The sequence below is a fragment of the Haematobia irritans genome, chromosome 4 (genome assembly GCF_050003625.1).
Source record: "Haematobia irritans isolate KBUSLIRL chromosome 4, ASM5000362v1, whole genome shotgun sequence".
NCBI classification, from domain to species: Eukaryota; Metazoa; Arthropoda; class Insecta; order Diptera; family Muscidae; genus Haematobia; species Haematobia irritans.
In genome coordinates, this window is record NC_134400.1 from 158,293,665 (window position 1) to 158,316,056 (window position 22,392).

Below are 22,392 nucleotides of genomic sequence, written 5' to 3' on the forward strand. Positions count from 1 at the left end.
TCATTGGTTTCCATCTCAGTCCTTTGCAGTTTCTCCTCTGAATTCTTCAGAATTGCAATACACCTAAAGTGTTGTTCGGATGAACAGACTTTTGTAATGGTTTCTTGTGATCCACAGTTCCAGCACTGAGTTCTTCGAATCCACAAGAGCCCCCACTGAAATCTTCAAGTCAACAGTAGTGTTTATGGGAAATCTTCCAAACTTCAGAACGCTCATCCTGTCACGATCACCTATATATCAGCAAATAAGCCAGTTCCCAATTAACTATTAACGAAGTCGTCACCAACTGCCGAACATTTAAGTTTAGTCATTTTAAAATTAATCATCGTTGGATCGGGAACCCACGTTGTATAATAACATTGTTACCATGTCCGCCTTGTAAAGAGTTACGAGTGCAATTCCAGTTTCTACCGAACATCAAACAGTTTTTCGGAAGAAAACAACGTGGATTTTGTCGGAAACATAAATCACTTCTCTGCATATGAAACTACCTTACCAGCATGAAACCACCTAGAAACAATTTCTATACGTAAGTATGTAGGCCTCTTGAATATCTAAAGGGATATTGTTACTATGGATATTTCATTGTTGCTCATTTTTTGGCGCATAGTCTAAATCCTTCAAATGGCTATCACAATTGTCTTCGTCTTTTGTTTACCGGACCGTTTTCTCCAACATTTCCTAAGTCACATGTCTATAGTGTGTTAAATACGTGTCATGGATTTCATTTCTTCTTATATTTTTCCATCATTCATTGGCTTACTCTCAAGGGATTATTTTTGTTGTTAGATAAAACATGATTCGAATTCTATATTTGCTATTGCCCATCCTATTGTGGTTGAGTAATGCTGAGCAGATATGACGTAGAACAGCACTCAACACTTGTACATTATTGATTACAAGTCAATAGGAAATAGGAGAAGTTAGACAAGTGGTGTAATATTCCATGTCTTAACCTTCATTCATCTGGAAGCCGAAAATGCTTATGTTACTGCTAGCATGCCCAAAGGAGGATTTATTCTATAGATTCAAAATGTCTGAAGCTTTTGAAATTTCATATTCCATTCACAGGGGCTTTGATAAGGTTGGGTCTACAAGAATAGTTATGGTCACAAGGCGATGTGCAGAGAAGTTTCGGCTCCTGGAAAAAAAAAAACCAAAAAACAACACGTAAGTGCGCCGATCGCCGCTCCAGGGAGCTCCGGTCCCCCTCCCATGTTCATATTGACCAGAGGGTGTTCCGGGACATCATCAAAGTAGCAGCCGCTTGTTTCATATCCGCTGGTCGAATTTCCCAGACAGAAGCGGAGGTATTCGCAGACTAGAGTGATGATCGCCGTCTGCTGTTTCTAGAAGTAGGGAAATTAATCTGCAGATTGCGAGCACAAGCGGAACACATGATTAGAGAACCTGAAGGAATGTAACCTAGGCACGGTTACTGATCCGAAAAGATGCGGATGATTTTATCAACCGAGAGTTTGTCGAGCATTCCGAGAGTGGCAGAGAGCAAAGGAGACCCTTCGTAGCATTCGTGGTCTCCGAGCCATCGACACACGACAATTTACCCCAGCCGAAATTACCAATGTTATCAGCAGAGCAAAATCATCCAAGGCGCTGGGCCCAGACGAAATTTTTATGCTAATGCTGAAGCATCTCGGTATACTGAGAGTTGAGTACTTGACCAGACTCCCCAATTTGTCCTTGGAATCACTCACCAGACCCGATGTACTGAAAATGGGTAGGGTGATTTCACTACTGAAGGCGAAGCTAAGACACTTAAGGCACTACGCCGCTCCAAGATCCAACCAACAACATGGATTCCGCAAAATGCATAATACGACAACAGCACTGCATGCCATTAAAGCATACATAAATAGAGGATTCTACCAGTCCAAGCCGTATCATAGGACGCTCCTCGCTGCGCCTGACCTATCGAAGGCATTCGGTATGGATAAACCCATCGAGGACATCGAAAACACGTCCCTACCGGAAGGAACGAAACTTTGGGCTCTTAATTATCTGTGCGGGCGCAGGCGTATATGAAATGTAGGAACAACCTCCCCCTCCGGACGGCGTCGAGGTCATGACATTCATAGCATCCGGACCCATTGTTGATGACATTTGCAATAGCTTAAACGTATACTTTGCTGATCTTGTTCTTTCACTGCTAGATATTTAAGTATTTCTGTCACCTAATCTTGAGTCACAGTATTCACTACATGGACGGCAGAAGTACACTGAAAAAAAAGCATACTCGGTTCCAAAGGTTTTGTCTTTACTTTAAAAAATTTGGTATTGATTCCGAGCCAAAGAAGCGGAGAATACAAGTAAGGATACTTTTAAGACACAATTCTCTTTTAAATTTAGGTTTTGTGTACTTGCTTCTAGGAAGCAAATTTTAATTTTTCGCTTTCTCAGCTGTTTTTCTTCATATGCTATCAAAGTCCTTTAAAAACGAGTTAACGGCAACTTTATTTTCCAAATTAGGACTCGACTTCCAGTAGAAATTATGCTATGTTTGAAGTAAAAAACTTCTTTAAAATAAAGTTTTGAAAAACATGTCCTATATTTGAACGATTTTTTGCTTTGTAGTGAAGATGCAAAAAGACAACACATTAAAAGGCAATTTCATTAAATTTAAAGAATTTTTCTGAATTATTAAAGTCAAGTTGACCTTAGCCTATAAATTTTTTCTTTCATGTTAAGATACCCATTTTTAAGTCAAATCACTTAATTATAAGGACAATACGACATCATTGAAAAGTTTATCGACTTTTGGACAAGGAAAATAACTTTATTTTAGAGTACTGCGTCTTCTATGCTAAGCAAAATTTGTATTCGTATTTTAAAGACATGAAATCTTTGACCCCACGACAATATTTTTTTCAGTGTAAGCAGTCCCTCGAATGTTAGAACCAATGACGAATCAATTCTGACTATGGGGTCACAAAATATCTCACATTGGACAGCCTTTTCAAGTCGTCTGCCCACGCCACTTAATTTGTGTTGCCCGCGGTAGAAACAAGGTCCAATCTCCCAACTCAAGGGACCAAACGCCTTCTTTGAATGAGTTTTTCAACTTTTGATTAAGGAATAAAAACCTTTGTATTGAAGGAATGAGGCTTCTATTCTAAGCAGAACTCGCCTCCATATTTAGAGGAGAAGAAATCTTTGTACTCGCAAAATATGCTATATGAAATATGCTAAAGCCTCTTCAAAAGCATTCTTGGACCAGTAACATATCCTATTCTTTTGCTTTCATTGCCAAACTAAATATTGGACATTCGCTGACAGCCAAAGTTTTTTCATTAAAATTTTGCATTATTTATGGTAACCTCTAAATTTTATTCTACAAACAAAGTCTTCGCTCGTATTATTTCTTCTAACCATTGGTCAGTGTATTTGGCTTGGATCTTTTTGGCTTTTGGCATAATTCAAGGAAAACGAAAGAAGAGGGAAAAGTGAACAACATGAAAGCGAAAGAAGACAAAATCTGGTTACCAATGAAATCGAATCTGTAGCAACCGAAATCTTCATGCTTCATTTTAACTTGCCCAGCGTTTTTTTGCAGAAAATCTCTGTTTTGCCATTCCACAGCTATTCTTCTTGGTGAAGATGTCGTAATTTACCTTGAGACGCGTATTGCCCACAAATCAATGATGTTGCCTGGTTAGTTTGGCTTGTTTTCATGTGCCTGCCATACCATACAACCGAGGTACGAACGGACGGAAACGTCTCGATTAAGGCTACTACATAGAAATACCAAGATAAATGACTTTAAAGAGCTCAACTCATTCGAAGAGATAAAACTATGACGATGAATCTAAGCCAAAAAGAAGTTTATTCTACCATCATAAAATTTATGTGTGGTAGTTAGGCTTGTAGCTCATCCCGGTGGAGGACGATTTTTTGGTATAGATGCAAGGCGAGAAACATAAATTTCTTGGAAAATCTAATGTCAGTTTTTCGGCGGAATAAAATTGAAAGGAGAGAAGGAAAGCGACCAGTGAAACCAACTACACCACTAAATGACATCAGACCGGTAAACTTCAATTTAATTAGACATAATTCCGTTTCATTATGATCAAATTGATGTTATTTTATTTTATTTCATGTAATTGAATTAAATTTAATCAATTTAATTCTGTAATTTTTAATTTTAGCTTTTGTTTGAACATAGAATGGAAACAAAGACCATAGGGTTTGTAAACAAAACACCCTATCCACTTGGATCATGTAGTTCTAATTATAATCGACACATGAATGTTGTTTTTGCTATCAAAGCACAAGCAACACATATGTACATCAAGCAATTCTATTTATAGAATAGATTTTAGCACACACGCACAAACAGGCTCATAGAAACTTCATTTAAAAAGCAAACCACATTATTTGTGAACATCAGATCATGGCTATCTCACACACGATGTACAATTTATAAGCAATACTAAAACGGAAAGAATGTAATTGCATATACAGTGTAGCTGATATATATTGCAACCAAATTAAGATTGCTATCATTTTTAAACCGCTCGTCTTGCAGGTGTAAGAAAAATGTGTCTGTGAGACTTTTTCCACAAAAAAATTGCTGTGAGACTTTTTCCAGAAAAAAGGGTCGGTGAGTCTTTTTTCTAAAAAAAAAATACCTTTGAGATTTTTTCTGTAAAACTTTTTTGCACACAAATATTGTCGGAGAGACTTTTTTTCAGAAAAAAGTTTCGGTGAGACTTTTTCCCAGAAAAAAGTGTCGTTAGACTTTTTTTTCAGAAAAAAAGTGTCGGTGAGACTTTTTTTTCCAGAAAAAAGTGTCGGTGAGACTTTTTTCCAGAAAAAAAGTGTCGGTGAGAATTTTTTCCAGAAAATAGTGTCGGTGAGACTTTTTTTCCAGAAAAAAGTGTCGGTGAGACTTCTTTCCACAAAAAAAGTGTCGGTGAGACTTTTTTCCACAATTTTCTGGGAAAAAGTCTCATAGACACTTCTTTCTGGAAAAAGTCTCACCGACACGTTTTTCTTGATAAAAAGTCTCACCGACACTTTTTTTTTGTGGAAAAAAGTCTAACCGACACTTTTTCTGGAAAAAATCTAACCGACACCTTTTTCTGGAAAAAAAGTCTCACCGACACTATTTGTGTGGAAAAAGACTCACCGACACTTTTTTCCAGAAAAAAGTCTCACCGACACTTTTTTCTGGAAAAAAGTCTCACCGACACTTTTTTCTGGAAAAAAGTCTCACCGACACTTTTTTCTGGAAAAAAGTCTCACCGACACTTTTTTCTGGAAAAAAGTCTCACCGACACGTTTTTCTGGATAAAAAGTCTCACCGACACTTTTTTTGTGGAAAAAAGTCTAACCGACACTTTTTCTGGAACAAATCTAACCGACACCTTTTTCTGGAAAAAAAGTCTCACCGACACTATTTGTGTGGAAAAAGACTCACCGACACTGTTTGTGTGGAAAAAGTCTCACCGACACTTTTTTCTGGAAAAAAGTCTCACCGACACTTTTTTCTGGAAAAAAGTCTCACCGACACTTTTTTCTGGAAAAAAGTCTCGCCGACACTTTTTTCTGGAAAAAAGTCTCACCGACACTTTTTTCTGGAAAAAAGTCTCGCCGACACTTTTTTCTGGAAAAAAGTCTCACCGAAACTTTTTTCTGGAAAAAGTCTCACCGATACTTTTTGTGGAAAAAGTCTCACCGACACTTTTTTCTGGAAAAAGGCTCACCGACACTTTTTTCTGGAAAAAAGTCTAACCGACACTTTTTTTCTGGAAAAAAGTCTCACCGACACTTTTTTCTTTAAAAAAAAAATCTCACCGACACTTTTTTCTGGAAAAAAAGTCTCACCGACACTTTTCTGAAAACAAGTCTCACCGACACTATTTGTGTGGAAAAAGTCTCACCGACACTTTTTTCTGGAAAAAAAAAATGTCGTTGATACTTTTTTACAAGAAAAATGTCGATGAGACCAGAAAAAAGTGCCGGTGAGACTTTTTCCAGAAAAAAGTTTCGGTGAGACTTTTTTCCGGAAAAAAGTGTCGGTGAGACTTTTTTCCAGAAAAAACTGTCGGTGAGACTTTTTCCACACAAATAGTGTCGGTGAGATTTTTTTCCAGAAAAAAAGTGTCGGGGAGACTTTTTCCAGAAAAAAGTTTCGGTGAGACTTTTTTTCCAGAAAAAAGTTTCGGTGAGACTTTTTTTCCAGAAAAAAGTGTCGGTGAAACTTTTTTTCCAGAAAAAAGTGTCGGTGAAACTTTTTTTCCAGAAAAAAGTGTCGGTGAAACTTTTTTTCCAGAAAAAAGTGTCGGTGAGACTTTTTTCCAGAAAAAAGTGTCGGTGAGACTTTTTCCACACAAATAGTGTCGGTCAAACTTTTTCCAGAAAAAAGTGTCGGTGAGACTTTTTCCACACAAATAGTGTCGGTCAGACTTTTTCCAGATAAAAGTGTCGGTGAGACTTTTTCTTGAATGTTAGAACCGATGGCGAATCAATTCTGACTATGGTCACAAAATATCTCAAGCTCACATTCGACAGTATTTTCAAGTCGTCTGCCTACGCCACTTAATTTGTGTTGTCCGCGATAGAAACAAGGTCCAATCTCCCAACTCAAGGGACAAAACGCCTTCTTTGACTGAGTTTTTCAACTTTTGATTAAGGAATAAAAACCTTTGTATTGAAGGAATGAGGCTTCTATTCTAAGCAGAACTCGCCTCCACATTTAAAGGAGAAGAAATCGTTGTACTCGCAAAATATGCTATATGAAGCATTCTTGGACCAGTAACATCCTATTCTTTTGCTTTCATTGCCAAACTAAATTTTGGACATTCGCTGACAGCCAAAGTGTTGGTGAGACTTTTTTTCAGAAAAAAGTGTCGGTGAGACTTTTTTCCAGAAAAAAGGGTCGGTGAGACTTTATTCCAGAAAAAAGTTTCTCGGAGATTTTTTCCAGAAAAAAGTGGCTCTGAGGCTTTTTTCCAGAAAAACTAAAACTTGCCCATTGCAAATTTATGAATTTTCTTTAAGAACACACCAACTAAACTAAAACTACATATCTCTTGATACGTGGCAGGCAGGCATTCATGCAATGGCATACCTTATGACTTTGTACAATTAATTGGTATCGCGTCTTTGTAAAGCAAATCGAGTCAGCCAAGCAAGATTCAAGTACAAGAACAATTTCCAAAGATATTTATTAAGGTAAAAAAACGTTTTAATAGACATTTCTTATAAACACCAAAACAAAAGAAAATACCAGGAGGAAAAGTATATTTGAGAATTTCAAATACACGGTAATACAAAGGCGGGTGGTCGTGAATGATTTCGTAGGAGCGAAAGACTATAACAGTGAACAAAAAATTTATTACGCATAAAATATACAAAAGTCCAAATAGTTTTCTTCGAGTAGTGTTAAACTAATGTGGCGATGGGTATATTTACGGGGAGAAAACTAAGGAGAACAAAAAAAAATATACTATGCAAAAATTATGAGGTAAATAAACAATTTCTTAGTTTAGAAAAATAGAAGAGGGGATGCATAAATCACCCTAAAGACAATACAAAAATAGAGTATCTGTGGTAAAAAGTTTCTACTTGAGAATATTGTAATTGAGATAAAAGTATTTCAAATCAATATGAAGATCTTGAAGAAAACTAAACAAAAATAGTTATGCTAGGTTTCGGTAAAATTACGTGTATTTGGTGGACCTATAAAATTAAAATTAGGATACCTTCTATTTTTCCGGTATATTAATAAAGCTATTCACGTACAAACAAATGCCAGTATAAAAATCAAAATTATGACGGATACTTCGAAGTAAAAACTATTTTCTTAATTTCAAAAAAACTTTAAACCAAAGATGCTAAATCCTCAAAATAAGTCCTAGCCTATATTTGAAGCGTTTTTATCTTAAATATAAAGATTCAATATTTCAGTTAATTTAAGGACGATTTCTATAAATCAAAAATGCGTTTCTTTACTTTAAGGAAAATTTGCCTTAGTTTAAATACATGCAACTTTAACGAAGGGACGCAAATTTTCAAAATGAGTGTCCTAAATTTAATGAAAACAAAAATTTAAAGCAAAGATTATAAATTTTCTTTTAATCAAAATTTCATTATTTTAAAGAAATTTATCCTTAATAGTGTGTAAATTGCGCATCCTTAAATTGAGGTTGCGTAATCATTAATATCACGTAAATATTTTTTTTCAGTGTACGTGAGTACCTTTATTAATAAACCGCGAGGAGAGAATGAAAATTTGATAAATGAGATCTGTACTCTAATTTTAATTTTATTGGTCCTAGATTTAAAGCTAGATAGGTCGCAAAAATCTTCTTTATTTTAAAGAAGCCGTATATTTGGCTCGGAATCAATATCAAAATCCTTGAAGGAAGGTCAAAATCTGTGGATCCAAGTAAACTTTTTTATACCCACCACCATAGAATGGTGACGGGGGTACAATAAGTTTGTCATTCCGTTTGTAACACATCGAAATATCGATTTCCGACTATATAAAGTATATATATTCTTGATCAGGGAGAAATTCTAAGACGATATAACGATGTCCGTCTGTCTGTCTGTCTGTCTGTCTGTCTGTTGTAATCACGCTACAGTCTTCAATAATGAAGCAATCGTGCTGAAATTTTGCACAAACTCGTCTTTTGTCTGCAGGCAGGTCAAGTTCGGAGATGGGCTATATCGGTCCAGGTTTTGATATAGTCCCCATATAAACCGACCTCCCGATTTGGGGTCTTGGGCTTATAGAAATCGTAGTTTTTATCCAATTTGCCTGAAATTTGAAATCTAGAGGTATTTTATGACCATAAAGAGGTGTGCCAAAAATGGTGAGTATCGGCCATGTTTTCGTATAGCCCCCATATAGACCGATCTCCCGATTTTACTTCTTGGGCTTTTAGAAACCGCAGTTTTTATCCAATTTACCTGAAATTGGGAATCTAGAGGTATTGTAGGACCACAAATATGTGTGCCAAAAATTGTGAGTATCGGTCCATAATTTGGTATAGCCCCCATATAGACCGATCTCCCGATTTTAATTCTTGGGCTTCTAGAAACCGCAGTTTTTAACCAATTTACCTGAAATTGGAAATCGAGAGGTACTTTAGAACCGTAAAGAGGTGTGCCAAAAATGGTGAGCATCGGTCCATGTTTTGGTATTGTCCCCATATAAACCGACCTCCCGATTTGGGGTCTTGGGCTTATAGAAACCGTAGTTTTTATCCAATTTGCCTGAAATTGAAAATCTAGAGGTACTTGAGGACCATCAGAAGGTTTGCCGAAAATGGTTCGTATCGTTCCATGTTTTGGTATAGCCCCTATATAGACCGATCTCCCGATTTTACATCTTGGGTTTATAGAATCCGTAGTTTATATATAATTTGCCTGAATTTGGAAATTTATAGGTATTTTAGTACCATAAAGAGGTGTGCCACAAATGGTGAGTATCGGTCCATGTTTGGGTATAGCCCCATATAGACCGACATCCCGATTTTACTTCCTGGGCTTCTAGAATCCGAAGTTGTTATCCAATTTGCCAGAAATTGGAAATCTAGAGGTATTTTCGGGCCATAAAGAGGTGTGCCGAAAACGGTGAGTATCGGTCCATATTTTAGTATAGCCCCCATAAGAACGATCTCCCGATTTAATTCCTTGGGTTTCTAGGAACCGTAGTTTTTATCCGATTTGCCTGAAATTGTAAATATTCTGGTATTTTAGGCTCACAAAAACGTGTATCGGATTAAGTTTTTATCGGTCCATTTGGTAATGCCTCCATATAGATCGACTTTACTTCTTGAGGGTATAGAAGGCGCACTGATCATGAAAATTGCTTGAAACACAATGTAAAATTTCCATATTTTACTTCTCGGGTGAAAATCTACTGACTTAAGATTTCAAATCAAGACGTTATTTTATAATTTTCTTGCACACTTACAAGAGATGTTAATGATTCCTCTAAAACTCAAACAAAAATGGTTCTTATAAATCCAGAATCTGATATAGTCCTCATAGGTGAAATCTTTCAATTTATCTTCGGGAAGTGTCCTCAAGTTCTCAAGCCCTCCTGAAATTTCAAAGAAAACCCTAATATTTGGTTCATGGTGGTGGGTATTTAAGATTCGGCCCGGCCGAACTTACTGCTGTAAATACTTGTTTTAGTGTCCTTTTGGGTCTAAAATACTTCCAGATTTAAAAAAATGTGGCCTCCATCCCCTCAAATTGGAATATCGATCTAGTATATGGAAGCTTTATTAAGACACGACCCAATATATACAAAATTTTTTATAGCTCTTTACGACTTTAAAATATCGGTCTATATGGGGACTATATCACAATATAGGGCACAGCTCCCTACGAGACTAAAATACCTCTAGATTTCAAATTTTAAACAAATGGAATGAAAATTGCGGTTCCCAAGCTCTCAAGAAATCACATCGGGAGATCGGTCTATATGAGGGCTTGATAAAAAAAAATATGGGCTCATATATACTAAATATAGCACAGCCTTTTAGGGACATAAATATCGCTAAATGTCATGGAAATGGGTTGGAAATTGTGGCTTCCATGCCCCCAACAAGTCAAATCGGTCTATATATGGCGGCATGAAAATCGGGTGAAAATTACGGCTTCCATGCCCCCAAGAAGTCAAATCGGTTTATATATGGTCTATATATCAATAAATATACACCCTCCAAAAAAACGCTTCTGTAAGATATACCCCCCAAACACATTTTGCTTCAAACATATATATTTTCAGGATTGGTGCAAACAAAATATTGTTTGTATTGTTCTAACATATTATGTTTCACCTTAGGGCATACACTGGTAGTACAAAATTTTAATGAAATTTTCTTTGTGTGGATATATTTTTAAGGCGCCAATTGGTTACTTCCAATATTTTACTTGCAGCATACTCTCTAGGTCTCTCTTTCTAAACACATATATGTTTATAGGCTATTTCCAAATTAATATATGTTTGCATCTGAGCATATTATATTTACAAACATTTTATGTCCGAAACATAATATGTTCTAACATATTAACATATATGTCCCAAACATGTTATGCTAGTTTATGAACATTATATGCTTGCACTTAAAAATATTGTGTTAAAAAATTTGAGTTCCAAACATATAATTTTTACACCCAAACATATGAAAAACAGTCTTTTTCGTCCGTGTACAAATTTTAACAAAGCTCTTTATGGATCTAAAGTACCTCTGGATTTCAAATTTCAAGTACATCGGATGAAAATTTCGGCTCCCATACGGTCAAGACATCACATTGGGAGATCTGCCTATGTGGGGGCTATATCGAAACATGGCCCGGTATAATCCATCTTCGAACTTGATTAGACTGCAGACAAAAGCCGAGTTTGTGCAAACTTTCAGCACGATAACTTCATTATTGAAGGTTATAGCGTGATTACAACAGACAGACAGACAGACGTCGTTAGATCGTCTTAGAATTTTTCTCTGATCAAAAATATATATTCTATATATAGTTGGAAATTGATATTTCGATGTGTTACAAATGGAATGACAAACTTATTATACCCCCATCACCATCCTATAATCGTTGGAATAAAATCAATTGTATATGTATCGAAAATGCTACAAAATGTTCCTAATTAAATTTAATTCAATTAAAAATTTTAAATTTATACAGAAAACTTTTAACTGAACTAAGTATCCTACTTTTATCTACTCTCTAACCAGTGAACGTTGCTTTATTACCTTCGAATAGATTGATGCGATTACATTATCTACTTAAATATTAACGTATCATCGAATCAATTGAAAATAAAAAACCATTAAGATTGTGGTGTTACATCCATCAAACCCCCTTTTAGGAATGAAAACAAAACCCATAACTAAATTCCACATAAAATTAATAGGCTTTCCAACCGACCAATGTAACATTTTCGGCTATTGTTTTTGTTATTGCATTTAATAATCCGTTTAACAGAAATGTCTCTTTCCAAAAACCACTGAGTATGTTGAAATTGACCAATACCAAACGATTAATCTTAATTTTGGACACATTTTTTTTTTTTGCCTGGGGGTAGGTTTTTGTGTTTCTAGACCTCTTTCCATTTCTTGGTGGAAAGTGGCCGATGATATTCATTGGAGCATGTGTTTTTTTTTTTTTCTGTGGAAAAGCTTGAAATTTGAGCAGTAAAAACAAACAAGGAATATTGAACATGCCTCGGAATGAGAAGATTCTCAATCAAAACAAAAAACCAGTCCTAAGCAGTCCTAAATCCATAACAGACGGCATGATAACCCATCCACTAGGTTGAGATTCTTAAAACCCCTTAAAAAAAAATCGCAAATGCCATAAATAGAAGGATTGTCGGATACATGTTGAGTTATGTATGATAGAGATGGTGATTTTCTTTAATCTCAATAAGATTTGTGGGTGAAACAGAAACAAAAGAAGAAGTTTATACGGCTGTACGTTTAGCCAGGCCGAATTTTATGTACCCTCCAGCATGTATTGCGTAGAAAGTTATACTGTCATCAGTCAACACTTGCCGATGGCAAGGTATCTTAAATATGTTTACCATTTTTTTCTAAATCGTACGTTAGTCACCCATTACACTTCAGAAATAAAATTTGGGGGTCGGGTTATATATACTGTTATATATACTGACATCACGTACCAAATTTTAACCTGGTCGCATGAATTATACACCTCCAGAAAGCTCCGGAAATCCAATTATAGACCGATATGCACGAATTTTTGCATGGTTGTTATAGGTCATAGACTAATACCACGTACCAAATTTCAGCCGATCCATTATTGCAAAAGGGGCTTAGATTAATAAAGGGTGGTTAAATTGTAAGGGTCGATGTTGAATGTAAACCACACCTAAACGCCAAAGTTTTTTCCGAATTTTATTTGACATTTCTCTATTTCAGACTTACTCAATTTGAACCATGGACGTCGTGAATGGGCAGAATGGTTCCAAGAAATGGCAACAGTGGATGATCAATTTTCGAAGAAAATCATCTTCAGTGATGAGGCACATTTTCACCTCAGTGGTTTCGTCAATAAACAGAATTGCCGCATTTGGGCGAATGAGAATCCAAGAGTGATTGTCGAAAAACCAATGCACCCACAAAGAGTGACTGTTTGGTGCGGTTTATGGGCTGGCGGCATCATCGGGCCGTATTTTTTTCCAAAATGAGGCCGGTCAGGCAGTTACTGTGAATGTTGTTCGCTATCGTGAGATGATAACGAACTTTTTATGGCCCGAATTGGAAGATATGGATGTGGACGATATGTGGTTTCAGCAGGACGGTGCCACTTGCCACACAGCTAACGAAACAATGGTTCTTTTGCTCAACAAATTCAATGGCCGTGTTATCTCACGTAATGGCGATGTCAATTGGCCGCCAAGATCATGTGATTTGATACCGTTGGACTTTTTTCTTTGGGGTTATTTGAAAGAAAAAGTGTACGTCGATAAGCCAGCAACAATTCAAGAGCTAAAGGATGAGATAATTCGGCTCATTAACGGCATAGAACCTCCATTATGCCTCAGCGTCATCGAAATTTTGGACCATCGGATGAAGGTGTGCCAGCGAGGTCGCGGCGCCCATTTGGCCGATATTTTGTTCCATACATAATTGAGTAATACCAATATATCATAATAAAATAAAATTAGAATAATTTCCTAAATAGTTTGTGTTTTATTCAAAATCAACATCGGTCCTTGAAATTTTAACCACCCTTTATATGTTGTGATATTTTATTCAGGGAGCGACAGAGACAAAGAGAGTGTAGAGAAAGAACCCGGGAGGGTTGACGAAAGATATCAACATAACACAGCGAGAGAATCAAAAGAGAGCAATTTTTTGAAACTTCTTCTATGTTGTTTCGAAAAACTGTTTTACATGTTCCATTTGTTTTGGCTATGCGCTTGGCCTGTTAATAAGGCTTCGCCAAAAATTGGATATGCTTAAGTCTAAATATTAATTAACTTGAACATTAAATTGCGTATTCGGAGTAAAGAGAATAGACATTCGGAACCAGGAGAATAGACATAAAAAAACACCATGTGATTTTGCCTTGAGAGCAGCAATTTAAGTATGTGTGGACATGTGTTTTGTTTATCATTTTGGCATTGTGGGCACAATTTTTTTTGTTGGTTCGTCAAAAGAAATCGGAACGTACCACGAGTAAGTGAAAATATTTAACAAGAAAGGAAATTAAAAACAAGTATATACGGCCGTAAGTTCGGCCAGGCCGAAGCTTATGTACCCTCCATCATGGATTGCGTAGAAACTTCTTGTAAGCACTGCCATCCACAATCGAATTACTTAAGTTGCGGTAACGCTTGCCGATGGCAAGGTATCTTAAAACCTCCTTACACCATCTTCTAAATTGTATGTAAGTCCATACGTGGTATATATTAAATCAAAAAAGATCGATCCAATACGTATATAATTCAGTTTGACAAAGTAGACATAAAATTTTGATAACATTTTCTACAGAAATAAAATTTTAACAAAATGTTCTATAGAAATAAAAATTTTGACAAAATATTCTATAGAAAGAAAATTTTGACAAAAATTTCTACAGAAATAAAATTTTAACAAAATTTTCTATAGAAATAAACTTTTGACAAAATTTTCTATAGAAATAAAATCTTGGTAGATTATTTGTGGCTCGAGTGGCAACCATGATTATGAACCGAATAAAATTTGAACAAAATTTTCTATAGAAATAAAATTTTGACAAAATTTTCTATAGAAATAAAATTTTGAAAATGATGAAAATTTTATTATGAACCGAATAAAATTTTAACAAAATTTTCTCTAGAAATAAAATTTTGACAAAATTTTCTATAGAAATAAAATTTTGACAAAATTTTCTACGGAAATAAAATTTTGGTAGATTATTTTTGGCTCTAGTGGCAACCATGATTATGAACCGATATGGACCAATTTTTGTGTGATTGGACCAATTTTGGTATGGTTGTTAGCGACCATATACTAACACCACATTCCTAATTTGAACCGGATTGGATGAATTTTGCTTCTCTTGGAGACTTCGCAAGCCAAATCTGTTTATATGGGGGCTATATATAATTATGAACCGACGTGGACCAATTTTTGCATGGTTGTTAGAGACCATATACCAACATCATGTACCAAATTTCAGGCAGATCGGATGAAATTTGCTTCTCTTTGAGGCTCCGCAAGCCAAATCTGGGGATCGGTTTATATGGGGGTTATATATAATTATGGACCGATGTGGACCAATTTTTGCATTATTGTTAGAGACCATATACCAACACCATGTACCAAATTTCAGCCGGATCGGATGAAATATGCTTCTCTTAGAGGCTCCACAAGCCAAATCTGGGGATCGGTTTATATACCAACATCATGTACCAAATTTCAGCCAGATCGGATGAAATTTGCTTCTCTTTGAGGCTCCGCAAGCCAAATATGGGGATCGGTTTATATGGGGGCTATATATAATTATGGACCGATGTGGACCAATTTTTGCGTGGTTGTTAGAGACCATATACCAACACCATGTACCAAATTTCAGCCGGATCGGATGAAATTTGCTTCTCTTTTAGGCTCCGCAAGCCAAATCTGGGGATCGGTTTATATGGGGGCTATATATAATTATGGACCGATGTGGACCAATTTTTGCATGGTTGCTAGAGACCATATACCAACACCATGTACCAAATTTCAGCCGGATCGGATGAAATAGGCTTCTGTTAGAGGCTCCACAAGCCAAATCTGAGGGTCCCTTTATATGGGGGCTATACGTAAAAGTGGACCGATATGGCCCATTTTCAATACCATCCGACCTACATCGATAACAACTACTTGTGCCAAGTTTCAAGTCGATAGCTTGTTTCGTTCGGAAGTTAGCGTGATTTCAACAGACGGAAGGACGGACGGACGGACATGCTTAGATCGACTCAGAATTTCACCACGACCCAGAATATATATACTTTATGGGGTCTTAGAGCAATATTTCGATGTGTGACAAACGGAATGACAAAGTTAATATACCCCCATCCTATGATGGAGGGTATAATAAACAAAAATACAAAGGGATCTTCAGAAAAAAAGTTTAGTTCCTCTTTATTAATAAGTAGTCCAAGAGGAGTTGACGTACACTTTTAAAAATGAAAGCGGGCATTAAATTCGAGTTTTGCCGCTAAAATTATTTTTCATTTTAGCGGCAAAACTGGATCCAAAGCAACAATTGAAAAAGTTTATTTGCTTTAAAATGAATTATTAAAGAAAAGAAAATGTGAAAACATGGCCATTTTCGAACGATAATGCCAACTTAATTCCGGTCCTAGGTTAAAGTAGCAGCCCGATTAAGATTCAGGCTCACTTAGACTATTCAGTCCATTGTGGCAAATTAAGTACAAAAATTATTTGTTAATAAAAATTCATATTTATTTGTATTTCAAAATACGAGAAATTTTAAATGCATTTAAAATGGTGTTAAATGCTAGTATATTGTAAAATTATGTATGTTTATACTCGACTCCACGTTATTCTTTTGGTAGAGTTTTTGAATTTCAAACTTTTATACCAAAACCATTTTTTTGTTACAAAATTGTTATTTTTGCATTTAAAAAATAATATTTTATCCAAAAGCTGAGTTCATTTCGTTTATATCAAGCACTGTCATTTTCTGACTGTAAATCTTTAATAACACACATAAAAAAAAATAACAAATTTTGGTGTTCGGTCGGTGCAGGCAGGCATGCTAACCACTGCTCCACGTGGCCAACAAATATATGTTTTTATTAAATAATGTTATGTTTGCATAGGCTCGTGGGCGCTGCAAACATGCTATATAAATGTAACTTATAACGATAATTTTCTACTGGTGACTGTAACAGCTACGTAGCCCAGGGGATAGTGTGTTGGCTTACAAATTGCATGGTTCTCAGTCCAGACGAAAGGTAAAATTTAAAAAATTATAAAATTGAATAATTTCTTCAACATTATTTGTATTACAGAAAAAGGTGCCAAGAACTAAAAAATTTCGTGGAAGTGAAAATTATGTGAGGGAATGAGCACAATCTTCTTGGGGAGAAAATTCTTCCAAGCATATAATATTCACATAAAACAAACATAATAATGTGTCGGCAATATCCAATAATATGTATGCTTCCTGCAAAATATGTTTGGAACATATGTTAGAGAAGCGATTTTTTTTGAGGGGTGTATAAAATTTTCTTTAACAAGTAAAAAAAATTAACTATGTCTAATAAATTTTCTTGAATTTGTCGAAAAATATTTACTTATTTTTTCGATATTGGCGTGATGTTTACGTCTGTAATATAGTTTATTCGTAGTTAAAATATTCTAAAAATAATTAATAATTAAAATTTTCTAAAATTAACCAAAATTTTTATTCCTGGTGGGTTCACAGTTTTTTCAGTGTATTTGTTTGAATTTTATCATCTATGGGACCGATGCAGGGCTAGTCCATGAACCAATCCGGGACAAACTCGTAGGAACCTGAGATAATTTCTGGTTGCTGATTTATCAATCGTTGCTGATTTATCTACGTAAACAAATGACTTCAGGTATCCCCACAATTCACCGGACCATTTCTCGAAATAATGTTGTGATTGAAATATTCTTTCAATAAGTCCATTGTTTCGCCCGCAGTATGACAAGTGGCACCATCCTTTTGAAACCACATTTCATTGATCATGATTCTGTATCGATTTCCATTCACGGTAACGCGTCGTCTTTCCTCATTTTTAAAGAAATAAGGACCGATGATTCCACCAGCCTATAGACTGCACCAAACAGTACATTTATCGGGATTCATTGATAATTCTTGAATGGCGAGTGGATTATCTTTGCTCCAAACACGGCAATTTGGCTTTTTGACATATCCATTCAATCAAAATTGCGCCTCATCAGTGAAGAGAATTTTTTCTCTATAAACATTTTTAATTGAACATTTTTTTTTGAAAATAAATGTCCACGATTTGAAAGCGTTGTTCTGAAGTCAACCTATTCATGAATATTTGCCAAACAATACTGAATGAAAACGTCACTTTAAACTGTCAAAACAGCTGTCAGACAACAGAGTGATTAATATAAAAAAAAAAACTCATAAAAACACCCTTTATGAAAATTTAACAAATCGACCTACTGGTACCAGTCCTGGGATAGTTCCCCGTTAGTGGCAATTTCCAATAATTTCCCGTAGGGTCACAAAATATTTTTAAATACATAAAATAAATAATAAAAATATATATTTGTTAATCTACACTGAAAAGAATATTGTCCTGAGGTCAAAGCTTTCATGTCTTTAAAATACGAATGCAAATTTTGGTTAGCATAGAAGACGCATTTCTCTAATTTAAAGTTTTTTTTTCCCTGTCCAAAAGTCGATAAACTTTTCAATGAAGTCGTATTGTCCTTATAATCAAGCGATTTCACTTAAAAATGGGTATCATAACACGAAAGAAAAAATGTTTGGGCTAAGGTCAACTTGACTTTAATAATTCAGAAAAATTCTTTAAAATTAATGAAATTGTCTTTAAATTTTTTGTCTTTTTGCATCTTGACTACAAAGCAAAAAATCGTTCAAATATAGGACATGTTTTTCAACACTTTATTTTAAAGACGTTTTATACTTGAAACATAGCATAATTTCTACTGGAAGTCGAGTCTGAATTTGGAAAATAAAGTAGTCGTTAACTCGTTTTTAAAGGACTTTGATAGCATATGAAGAAAACAAGCTGAAAAAAAACGAAACATTAAAAGTTGCTTCCTAGAAGCAAGTACACAAGGCCTAAATTTAAAAGAGAATTGTGTCTTAAAAGTATCCTTATTTGTATTATCCGCTTATTTGGCTCGGAATCAATACCAACATTTTTAAAGTAAAGACAAAATCTTTGGAACCGAGCATGCTTTTTTTTCAGTGTAACGACATGAAATAAAAATTAGAAAAACCTGTACAAAAATGCAGTACACGATTTTACTAAATTCGAAAAGCGCACAAAATACAAAAATTAGGTCCAAATTGAACTTCGTATAACGCTAAAGATATTTCATTACAGAATAGAACAAAATTTAAATCCAATTCAAAATACCAAAAAAATTTTAAACTACATTCAATATATTTAATAATTTTTTTTTAATTGAATAAAAGTATTAAATTATTTGTATTTTGTTGGCACTTGTTAATTTTAGTTAAAATTTATATTTATGACGTCTGAAACTAATATTTCCACGCCATATCGATCAAAAAAAATTTTTTTTTTTTCATTTCAATTAATTTAAAAAGAATATATGTATTCGCAAAAAATAATGGTTGCTTGAATGAGCATCAGCCTTTTATAGAGTGGCCATTACTACTAAATAAATACTTTAATAAAGTCCACAGATTTTAAAAAACAATTTCGAAAATTCGTATATGTAGAAAGGTGTTATACAAATTTCAATTGGTTGGCCAAACAAATTACCATTTTTCGTATTTTTCCTATTCACCTACCTTGATTTCGGGGCAAATTGGAAGGTATTGTTGCTGAATGTTTTTATTTAGGATTTATTCGTTTTGAATTAAATTCAATGGAAATTCGTATTGTTGATATTTGTAGTCATATAAATTTGTTATTATTCTTTTTTTGTTTAATTTGAAGCATAATACAAAAGACTGGCTAGCACACATACACAATGCCACATAAACACCGGCTCTTACAATTCCATTAACGGTATTCCATCACAATATAGGGGGCTCTCTAAAGGGCGAGCTAAGCAACTTGTTGCCAACCCTCTCAATTTACAATCAACCGGTAAATAATGCACAACAACTTTTTCATTCGAGGGTTATGTTCGCGCGCGTGTGTGTGTGTGTGCTTTCTTCTTTTATTGTAATTTCGATATTGCCTGGTTTATTAAAAAAACAAATTCTCAACTGACAAAATTCTGAGAATTAATCATGAATCGCAAACTAATTTGAAGCGCCACACACAGATTCGGTCACATTCACATATACTCCAAACAAAGAACCCACGCAATAGAGAAAGACGATGACATAGGGAGTTGTTATGTGAAGGTTATTACCGGCACTTTATAAAAGAACAGTGGTTAATTTTGCATTCAGTTGGATATTTTTAAAATATGTCATCCTCTATGCACTTTTTTTATCGATAATTATAAAAATTCACTTTTCTTATAAGATTTATTTTTGCTTTGTAATAATGGGAGAACTTCTTTGTTTGTTGCCTAGATCTCAAAAACTAGTTTTCTCTCTTTGCATTCAAATGAAAACGAATATTTCTCTCACATATAATCGACCATTCGACTATGCAATCACACACGCACACATACACGATAATCCATTTACTAACAGGGCCAACAACACAAGGAATTGAATAATAGAACAGAGAGTAACAAGCACACTGGCAACAAAACAAACAACACTATAGCCTAGCCTGTTTTTTATTGCTTTTGTTGTTGTTATTCTAAATCCATGTAGTGATGATCACTCAACAGAACATTGATGGCTCATACACACATCCACAAAAACATGGAAATACACAACAATCGGCATGGGTTACGGGGTAGGGGGGGCTTTGATGCCAACAACACACCAGACAATCTTCGTATCTCTCACTTTTTTGGATATATTCTTCTTATTCGTATAGCCGCCGCCTCGTATACACTTTAATTTTAGTATTTTGTTCTCCGCGTTGTGTTATTTATATATTTTGTTGTTTTTTTGTTTTTTTATTCTTGTTTATAGGTATGTAGATGGATGGATGATGTTTGTTTGGTATGCATATAGGTATATGGATGGTGGATGTATTTAAAATAGAAGATATGTATTTTTTTCGTATTTTATATTTTCATATGTATAATTTCTTGTGATTTTCTACTCTTCTTCCTTCCTCTCGGCTAAATTATTATGTTGCACTAGACCACACAACGGCATCTTCGATATCAAAAGCACACACACGTTTTATTCTTTTATTATGCCGATTATTTTATTTTGTTTTGCATTCGTTTTGTTATTAACACCAAACACCGTATATAGGAAAAACGAACAAACTTACAACGAATATAAGTGACAACGTTTTCCAGTAAATGAACAAAGGACGGAAATTTGACGACGACGGCTATTGCTGCGACGATAATGTGAGAGACGTACATCCACCCGTTCAACTTCCGTTTCGGTACTTTCGTTTCGAACCACGAATAACAACTGTTGGTAGTAATGTTCGAACAAGTCAAACAATGTTGGCTAAGCACAACCCCAACGCATTCACACATATACACAACACAAACGCCGAATGCAACCAACCACTTATGTTGGAGCTCTCACAAATGATGGTAGAGTTGCCATGTTTTCTCTGTTCTAATTAGAATTCCGTTATTAAGGCCAGTACTACGTTCGATTTTCTCATTAAAAATCTGTTTATTTTCGGAGTTAGTTCCAAAATCCAAATCAAAAAAATAAGTTAATACTTTTTGTCAAATTGAAGAAAATTTATTAAAACAAATATTTTTTCTGTTGTTTGTGAAAATTTCATGTGTTGGAGGAAAAAATTGGATTTAAAAATTAAAATTAAAATGACTTTAGCGCAGTACGAAGTTCAAGACAGCTGCAATATTAATAAAATCTACCCACTTCAGAGACTTATGAACTTAATTTAAGCAAACTTCTCTCAACTTAGGAAAATATGATCAATTTTATTTTTTAGTAAAATTGTGCATTATATTTGTACACAACATTTTTTCTTATTTTTAGTTTACGCCATTAAAGTTAGCAAAAAATTATTCAAATTTGCTCACATGGGGCAAAATTTAACTAAAATCAACTAATCTTCATGAACTAAAATAAAGTTCAGTTGGCATTAGCGCCCCCTTTTTTGAGTATGCCGACCCTATTAAAAAAGAATGGGTTTTGTATGGAAAAATAATTAAAAGAAAAATTGTAAAAGTATTTAAACAAAAATGGGTCTCAACTAATATACCTTCCGCCGGGAATGTAAATCTTAAAAACTTTCAATTAATTAAGTTTAAATTTAGTTTATTTTTTTTTAATAGTTTAAAATAGTTTTGTAGAAAGGCAAATATTTGACCAAAATGACTGTCAAATATTTTCCATGTTTTGGAAGCCGTTCTTATCGTGATGTTATATATCTAATTGAGTTAAAAATGTTTGCTGGTATCACTGTGGAGACAACCACCATAGAGTGGTGATGGGGGTATAACAAGTTTGTCATTCCGTTGTGTTACAACATCGAAATATCGATTTCCGACTATATAATGTATAATGTATATTCTTGATCAGGGAGAATTTCTGAGATGATATGTGCATGTCCGTGTGTCTGTCTGTTGTAATCACGCAACA

At 34.8% G+C, this 22,392-nt stretch overlaps 1 protein-coding gene across 2 annotated transcripts in view; it reads right to left on the bottom strand.

Annotated features, from left to right (window-relative positions):
• LOC142237265 (capon-like protein) overlaps window positions 1-21,219 on the bottom strand; it is a 795,171-nt gene extending 773,952 nt beyond the window's left edge. For both annotated transcript variants that reach the window (XM_075308681.1, XM_075308680.1), the window contains exon 1: window positions 19,528-21,219. The gene's annotated coding sequence lies outside the window, so the exon portion shown is untranslated. The remainder of the gene's footprint in view (window positions 1-19,527) is intronic.
• Window positions 21,220-22,392: the final 1,173 nt, after the last annotated feature.